General features: G+C 36.5%; 1 long non-coding RNA gene across 3 annotated transcripts; it reads right to left on the bottom strand.

Annotated features, from left to right (window-relative positions):
• Positions 1 to 697: 697 nt before the first annotated feature.
• Positions 698 to 9,078, bottom strand: LOC129349740 (uncharacterized). Of its 3 annotated transcripts, none has more exons than XR_008602854.1 (4): positions 8,958 to 9,062; positions 7,954 to 8,054; positions 4,046 to 6,099; positions 698 to 3,944 (listed from the first exon to the last, which is right to left on the bottom strand). It is a non-coding gene; the product is annotated as an uncharacterized LOC129349740 (long non-coding RNA). The 3 variants fall into 3 exon arrangements; XR_008602855.1 differs by lacking the exon at positions 698 to 3,944 and having other exon boundaries at positions 3,986 to 4,390; positions 5,999 to 6,099; positions 8,958 to 9,078; XR_008602853.1 differs by lacking the exon at positions 698 to 3,944 and having other exon boundaries at positions 3,986 to 6,099; positions 8,958 to 9,078.
• Positions 9,079 to 9,445: the final 367 nt, after the last annotated feature.

The following is a 9,445-nucleotide window of genomic DNA, read 5'->3' as shown; positions in this document are numbered from 1 at the left end:
TAATTCCTATTTGAAGTTTTATTGTCTTTAAGATGTAATTTTCTAATTAAACATTAAATTTTTAATTAAATGTTTTGTCTTTTTAAAGGTTTAATAATCTAATTAAATGTTTTGCATTTTTTAAAATGTTTAATATTCTTCTTGTTTAATTGTATTTTTTAAATGTTTAATTATCGAAAATATTTTATCTGTAATTTTTAATATTTGTATTTTAAAAATTTTGTTTAATTTCATAATGACATGTATTGTATCTTGTTGAATTATCTAATTCAATATTTTGTCTGTTTAATAGAGTTAAACATTAAATACAATTAAATTATATTAAACAGACAAAATATTGAATTAGATAATTCAACAAGATACAATACATGTCATTATGAAATTAAACAAAATTTTTAAAATACAAATATTAAAAATTACAGATAAAATATTTTCGATAATTAAACATTTAAAAAATACAATTAAACAAGAAGAATATTAAACATTTTAAAAAATGCAAAACATTTAATTAGATTATTAAACCTTTAAAAAGACAAAACATTTAATTAAAAAATTAAATGTTTAATTAGAAAATTACATCTTAAATTTCTTAAATCTTTTTAATAATAAAACTTTTTAAAAGTTTTATTGTATTAATTTTTTTCCTTTGATTTAATTGCTTTTTGTTATGTAGTTTATTTCTTTAATCTTCTTTTTCTGTCAAGATTTTAACCCCAACCTTAAAAATGAAATAAACCCTTAAATCACAATGAAAATACTTCTGTTGTCACAATCATGAGTTAGTCAATTATTCAGTTTATCAATTCAACTTTATTTGTTTAGCACCTTTTACACAGATGACAAAACTAAACAAGCAAAGAGAAAAAAACTATGCTAAAACTATGATTAAAACTCAAAAACATTTTTAAAAAAAAGATTTAACATGGTAATAAAATATGTTGTGTCCAGGGGATGGAGGGAGTTTATTGAAGTCTTCTTGGGCTCACATGGGAAATCATTTAAAATATAAACTTGATATTCAGTCTAAGGAAACTGCAGAGCGACAGAAGAACCAACAATATCTCCTGTTTTCTCCTTTAATGAGTCGACTCTTCTTGTGCTTTCAGACCAAAGAACTACAGACTCTTCACAACCTGCTCAAACTCTTGGTACAGGACCTCACCACACGGGTCAAGAAGGTTTCCGTCTCATTTCTACTCTGAAGCTCACCTTCTCCTGCTCAAACTGCTGACAAATGTTTCTGCTGCTCTAAAGTCTGGTCTCCAGAACTTCCTAAAAACTCTCAAAGTCTCTTCTGCTGCAGGTTGCTTTGTAGAACTGTTCCAGAAAACCTCACTAAACCACATGGAGGGGCCTCAAGATAGTCGTCCAAATGAAACCATACAAAAACCAAACTAGCACAACCCAAACGCTAAAGTCTCCTGCAGCCTACCAGAGAACCTCTGAGAACAGAGAATCAGGACAGGAACTCTTACCTTCTGGACAACCAACGTTGGTTCACAAACAAGAATACAGAATGTGTCTGACCAAAAACCTCTAAAGACTCACTACAGCCAAGATAAAGACACAACTCAGCTGCACCAAATCCACTAATCACTGCACACATTAGCACCATGTGCTAACTGTGGCTAAAGAACCACATTTACCAAGACAACTATCCAGTACAAAGCCCTAAAACACACCAAGAAACACATTAAAGACGATTTTACTGCTGGAAGCTGCAAGCCAACGCCTAAAGAACAAACTAAAGCAAAGGAGCCAAACCCGGTTCAGTGGTGAAGAGAAGCAGAGGAAATGTTTGTCTGCAGCTAAATAAAGCAGGAAGACACTGAGCTGCTCAGGTGTTCCTGATAACACCAAGCAGCCACCTGGACAGCCAATAGGAACACAGCTTACTGGAAGTCCAGAGGGCTGGGTTAGTGAAGGAAATTTAGTTTAAAGTTGAAGCAGAAAGTTAACAAAGAAAGTTGAAAACCACCTTCTGATACCTGAAATCTCTGAGTTTTCACACAAAGAACACCTGAACATGTCAAACTGGTTCCATAGTAGAACCATCATTGTAAAAACGTCATAGTATGGTGTGTTGCTCAAAAAACATTACGACCCGGCTGTCTAGGGTCGCCGAGGAGCAACACAAAAACAGGACAAACGCTGGTTTCCAGGGGGTTAGGCGGCTATTTATTTGAAAGAGTAAGTTTACAACAACACAACATGTGAGCAGAAAAATCACAAAGTCTGTCTTTAGTTCAGCTGAAAATATTAGTTTTTGTCTTTTTTATTGACCAAACTTTTCAGGAAGTAGATGAAGAATAATTAAAGCTCTCATGTAGAAGTCCAACTTATTTTGGATCCTTGTGGAGAGTTTAATCTTAGAGTTTGTAAAGCTGTTGAGTTTTTAGAGTCACATGGATTGTTTTGACATTTAATAACCGAGTCCTGAAATAAAATTACAGTTGTGGATTTCTGTCATTTAGTCTGGACTAAACAAATAACAGCAGCATAAATCTCAAACGTCATTATGAGGAGTCTGGATTGAGGTTTCTCACTTGATAATGATCAAAACATGAAATTTAGGTTGGTTTAAAGGAATATTCCACCTTAAATCTTTGAATGTTGACCTAAAAGGTTGGTTTCAGGAAGTATTCCACCTACAAGGTCCTCAAACATCCACCTTAAAGGAACATTCCACCAAAAATCCTTGGACATGCACCTAAAATGTTGGTTTAACCGAGTATTCCATCCAAAATCCTCAAAGAGACCTGAGGGGCTGGTTAAAAGGAATATTCCACCTAAAACCTCAAATATAGACCCGAAAGGGTGGTTTAGAAAAAATCCTTCAATGTAGACCAAAAAAGTTAGTATGGAGGAATATTCCACCTGAAATGTAGACCTGAGAAGTTGGTTCGGAAGAATATACCATCCTAAACATCCTTAAATGTAGACTAAAAGACGGTTTGGAAGAAAATTCCACCTAAAATCCTCCAATGTAGACCTAAAAGGTGAGTTTAATGGTATATTCCACCTAAAATTCACTACTGTAGACCTTGGAGGTTGGTCTGATGGTATATTCCACCCAACATCCTTGAACATAAACTTAAAAAGTTCGTTCAAAGGAATATTCCACCTAAAATCCTTCAATGTAGACCAAAAAATCTTGGTGTAAAGGAGTATTCCACCTTAAATGTAGACCTAAAGGATGGTTTGGAGTAATATTCTACTCTAAAATCTTCCAATGTAGACCTAAAAGGTTGATCTGATGGTATATTCTACCCAACATCCTGGAACATTTACCTAAAAGGTTGGTTTAATGGTATATTCCCAGAAGAACCCTTGAACATCAGGCTTAATGGTATATTCCACCCAAAATACTTGTACATATACCAAGAAGTCAGTGTAAAGGAAATGTAGACCTAAAAGGATTGTTTAAAGGAATATTTAAACGATTATTTTCATTATTTAATAATCTGTTATCAGTCAGAACCCTGGCAAACTTATTTTCATCAGTTTTTTTAGTGGAAGTCACAAATAAAGGAGCTCTTGGTTTTTCCCGGCGTTACTGAGTCCAAAGCTGCTGTTTCAACACAGACACGTTCACATGCATCCACAAACCTCTCAGCACTCAAACACCCACAGACAGGAGGCCGGCTGGGCCGAGGCTCGGCGGCGTCCTCAGACCCACGAGTCGGGGAGTCGCTGAACTTGTTGGTCCGGTTTGAAGGCCTCCGTGTGGTCCAGTAGAAGTCCACGTAGTCGGTGTTGGCTTTGAACCGCAGCGACTGGCCTCCATCAGGTGGACCGGCTCGTCCTCGTAGGGCTCCTCCTGTAGCCTTGAGGGAACCACAGGAACATTCAGTAGCTGTTGGAGTTCTTCCTGTCAGGCTCGTGGTAGAACGGCTCTGAAGAATCTTGTACTTGTCTTATCTGGAACAATCTAACAGCCTAAACTGTTAACAGCGGTGTAAAGAAGCAAACACACAGGCATAGATTAGGACTCAAACTAGATTTATTTTAGAAAACAAATCAGCTTAGAGGCATTTGTTCACACATGTGGCTGAATAGGAGGCCGTCCAATCAGATTTGAGGTCTTCACTCTGTAGGTTGTTTGTTTGGTGAGACTCTTGGACCTCCATCAGCTGACGTGGATGTTTGATGGTCTTCTTCTCTAGTGCCAGATGATTCATCCATGAATTCAGCAGCTACAGACTGAAATGAAGCTCATGCTGCCGTTATTGAATTCCTGTTCCAGATCAAATGTTCAGAGCTCACCTTGAATGCAGCCGTCTGCTGTCTGATAGTTTTTCTCATTGTAGTCTTCAATAAAGTCTTTTTCCTCATGTCAGGATGTGGTGAGACTCTTTCTCAGTCTCTGCAGACGTCCCTCATTGTGCATCTCCAGAGAAGAAACAGAAAAACTGGTCACTGCTTCAGCATCACAAACGCTCTCCAGCATTGAGAGTGTTTTAGGAATTCATTCATTGTGTTGTGAACTTTGAAGGAGCAGAAACTTTACAGCTGCCAAAGATATGAGCTCCAATTCTGGATGTTTTAGGAAATGAAGTTCATCAAATGAACACTTGATTATTGCTGATAACTCTCATTAAATTACTGAAGAAATCCAACATAAAAACCTGTAAACTCTCAGGCAGCTTTTGTTAAAGTTTGTCTATAATTCTATCATCATGTTCTGGAACCAGGACTCTGCAGAAGTTCCTTCAATCAGATACTTGTGTGTTTCTATTTAAGGCCTCAGGTTTGAACGTACAGCAGAGGATTAGAAAGGAGTGATTTTAATATTTAAATCAGTCCAGTAAATGTTTGGCGTGAAAATTATTAAAATTTTGATTTAGATAGATTTGTGTCAAATAATATTGTAGAGTCTCACTTAAATATATCCAAATGAGTTCAGTGTATTTACATTTTATAGAATATTTGATTTCTTAATCTCAATACTGTAGGGTCTGACCCTAAATATTATAATAATGATGTCAATTTAAATAATATTTTAGTGCAGAGTCATAAACTTTAATCAGCTAAACTTACATAATAAATATCACTGTACAATCTTAACCTGAACATTCATATTATTGAGGTAAATTTACATAAATCATGATATTCTAGAGTCTTAACTGGAATATTTCTAACATTAATCTTTTTGTATTGTGCTGATAAACAACAATAACCCGACTTTCAGATAATATTTGTTGTCTGTGATTGTGAGACTAAATTCCTCCACATTCTGGAACTGGACTGCATTTCCCAAAATGGAAACATGGACAGAATTTAACACTCATGTATCCATGGCAACGCTAACGTTTCTGCTTCTTACCAAAGTTCACAACACAAGTAAAGATTTTAATGTAAAACTTCAGGGATGACTGCTAACCATAAGTATTCTGATCAATACTTCATGATCAATATCAGGACAGATGTTACAACTCCAGCTGTTGCATTAGACTGCAGTTATTCACAGAGAAATTAAAACATCACATTCCTCATAAAAACTAGATGGGACTTTTATTAAATAAAGTGTTGGTGAATAAACAGTGTAAAAAGTGCAAAGCAGCTCCATTAAATCAGGAGATGTGAGACTTCCACAGCATGGATCACCATCTGCTGTGTTGATTCATAGCTGAATGTCAGAATGAACTGAGATAGAAAAGCTGCTTTGAGCTGCAACATTACGGTCTGACAATCCAACACCATCACAGTTTTCATCTGGTTGTTTTGCTCCAACATGCTGTGAAGTTCAGTTTTTACCTGAATCAATACAGAGATTCTATTTCCAACCAAGACTGGAATAAAAATTAGAATGTTATGAGGTTATTAATGCAACTAAATCCTTTCAGATGGAAGGATTTACTTCTAAGTTCTAATTCAAGTTTCAGTTGGAGCACATTGCATTCACAAAGAAAAACAGCGATACCTTCATAGCAACATTTAATAAACCTAAAGCTTCCCTGTTGGCTCATTGGTGGAGTTTGTTACTGAGCATCTGAACCTTAAATCCAGTGAGACGACCATCTTCAGTCGAGGCCAGTCAGAGAACTTCAAGACCTTCCATCAGCTGGACCAGATGTGGCATCATCTCCCTCTGAACATCTGGATGACAGGAGAAAAGACAGAAATCAAACACAGATCACAGAAATACAATTTATTCACTTTCATCATTTTATAAAAGTAGCATGAACTTTATTAAAACTTGACAAATCAGTAATGAAAGTAAATGTTTTTATCTCGTGTTGAAGCTAAATTTAAAGTCAATTTTAATGACAGTTTATCCTGAGAGGAGTGAGAATGGAGCTTTTCTTTCCTTTTTAGAATATTCCCTCAAAATATTCTGTTTATTATTGGCTTTAGAAGCATTTTTCTTACTTATTTATTTTTAGATACCTCAGACTGATACACTTTGCTGGTTTGCAGATAATTTCATGTACAATGACAATAAAGATCTTCTATTATAACATATTTTGCTAAAACAAGAACTGCAAACCTTCTCAACCATCTCTCAGGCTGCAAAATTCCAACTGCGACCAAGAATTATCTGATGTAGTTATTATTATAATCTTTACTGAACCAGCCCTGGAATTAATAAAAATCTGTATATGGATATGATTTTCTCTGATGGGACCACTATGGAAGCCGTAGTAACAATTAACTATCCTTTGAAGGGAAAGATTAGGTCTTCTTCAGGTGGATAAAAAAAATGCTCTCCCTTAAAAAAAAAAAAAAAAACTGCATACAATAAAGTAAATCTCTTCTGCACTGCACACATACTACACTTTTGTATAACTCTGGATGTCAGAGTAAAGGCAGACAGATCCACCGATCAGCCACAACATTCTGACCACTGACAGCTGAAGAGAACAACATCCATCATCTTGTTCTAATGCAACGTTCTGCTGGGAAACCTTGACGTTCATGTGGATGTTTGACATGTACCACCACCTAAACACTGCAGGACAAACAACCCCCTAGTCTCCATGGCAACAGCAGTCCTTGATGCCAGCTGCCTCCCTCAGCAGGACAAACTTAAAACTGCTCAGGAGTGGTCCGAGGAACACGACAGAGCTAAGCTGTTCACCTGGGTTCCACACTCCCCACATCCAGATCTGATTGAGCATCTGTGGGATGGTCCAGGATCAGCCTGGTCTAGGTAGGACCCACCCTGCAACCCACAGGATCCACAGAATCCACAGGACATCCCCAGAGGTTCTGATGAACCACTGGGTCAGAGGAGTTTTAGCAGCATAAAGGGACCAACACAGTATTAGTCAGGTGGTCAGAATGTTATACTGTTATATTGTCATGCTGATTATATGATCAGTAAATGTTACCATCAATTATAACGTCCACATTGATCAGGAAAAAAAACAAACTATCAGTTCATTCAGAAACTGTGGGGTTAAACCTAAAAACACAGACCTCAACAGCAGTTTGTTTCAAAGCAGAACACCAGCTGGTTTTCACTAAAGAAGCTTTCAAAGCAACAATTAAATGACAGTTTTGTTCTCATTAAGTTCAGAGTCAGCCAAAATAATGTATACACACATCAGGAAAAGAAAAACTTTTATAAATATTTCATTTGTATAAGTACTTCTATACATATAGATTCCTCTTTCTAAGTTTGATCAAATCACGATAACTCTGTGTCCTGTTGTACGATGTTTTCCCAACAGATGGCGCTACCCTCATGAATGGAGCATCAACAAGTGACGTCTACAACACAACAGAAATGTCTGGAAGCCAGTGGCCACCACTTTGAGCACCTCTTGTAATTGTAGAGGCCAAAGATAACTTTTATTAATCTCGTGATGTCTGAATAAATTTGGTATTGAAATATTTATGCAAGTTTTTCTTTTCCTGATGTGTGTAAACATTATTTTGGCTGACTCTGTATAATGGGTTTCTGACAGGTCACCAGGCAACATCTTTTTATAATAATGACAAACATACCTGCATTCTACAGGAGTGATTTTCCTCATGTGCAGGTAAAGATGTGTGAGGAGCTTAGAGATGACAGGAGCAGGAGTCATCCTCACTAATTCAGCTTCCACCTAGAAACAGAAAGACCACAAACAAACACACTGATATACTCTCAAACGTTCAACCTCACAGCCTCAAAATATCTGTTTAGGAAGTGTTGTGTTTCTAAATTCTGCTGAAAGCATTGACAGACATTCTCTTACAAGGTTGTGTAAAAAGCAGCCTGTCCTCTGAGCTACTGAGAAATTTTCCTGAACAAAGTTTCTATGTGTAAATCAGCTCAACAAAAACTAAAGCCTCAGTCAGAGATAACAGGTATCACAAATTATAAACAACTTTCTTTGTTAACTCAGACTTTCTGCTTCAACCTCACATAAAAAGAGGAGTTTAATTCATCAGGTGACTGAAAATGAACGGCTTGTGCAGTTCTAGATCCAAAAGTAGGATGTTTCAACTTATGTTTTAATACAAATACATGCAGTAATAAATAAATACAATGGCTGGTTGTTAGTTTATTCACTATTAATGTCATTTTATATACTGGATTGAACTTAAGCAGTGGAAGAGAGAAGGAATTTAATGAAATTATGGAGATTCAGAGAGGTAATGTTGCGCAATGTTAAGTTAAGCACGGTTTAATTCAAACCAGCTGAATGTTAAACTTCAGTGCAGCTCAACGGGTTTCAGTTAACCTTGAAGTAAAATAACTTTTTTAAAAGCTAAAATACACAGCAGAGAAATACAGGTTGAGAAGGTCATTCTAATAATGAGGACAGCTGCTGCAGCAACTAACACAGGTGTTCAGCGGTAAGTTAGCCACCTGTGTTAATTAGCCCGCTAGCTAACTCAGCCGCTTAGCTAGCTAACGCGTCCGGACCAACTGCTCAAACACGACAAAACACAACTCTACACAAGTCGCTGACTTAACGTACAACAAAACAACGCTACTGGTTAAGAAGTATTTATCTTCTTACCGTGTTTTACTCCAAAAACAAGATCAACAGCAGCCAGAGATGCTACCAGACGTGCCGACCATAGATATACATAGACTAGATACGCTAGCGTGCTGTCTTCTATATATACCTACGGTCTGACCAATCACTGCTCTCTGGCTCCGCCCTCTGAGAATCTTGTTGTCGTTTGGCTCCACACTTGCTGATGACCACTTCCGGTCTCAGAAAATGAAAAAACGGACCTTTTTTCGTTTCTGTCTCTTACTGATTTTACTTTCTTGTGATTCTAAATATAAAACGAAAATCAAAGCATTTAAAAAAAAAAAAAATCGTATGTCATTTTTTGATCATGATAAGGAAAAACGCCTTGTATTTCAATTTTAATTTTTGTATTTTAAAACGAAAATCAAATAACCACCCATTTTTTCTTTTTCAATACCCGTTTCAGAACGGAAAACCCAATTACCAGATCACACACCTTTGACACACTTCCACACATTAGTTGAGGA

This window comes from Amphiprion ocellaris, chromosome 10 (assembly GCF_022539595.1).
Source record: "Amphiprion ocellaris isolate individual 3 ecotype Okinawa chromosome 10, ASM2253959v1, whole genome shotgun sequence".
Taxonomy (NCBI): domain Eukaryota; kingdom Metazoa; phylum Chordata; class Actinopteri; family Pomacentridae; genus Amphiprion; species Amphiprion ocellaris.
The sequence above is the reverse complement of the archived record's forward strand: the minus strand, read 5'-3'. Positions and strand labels throughout refer to the sequence as shown.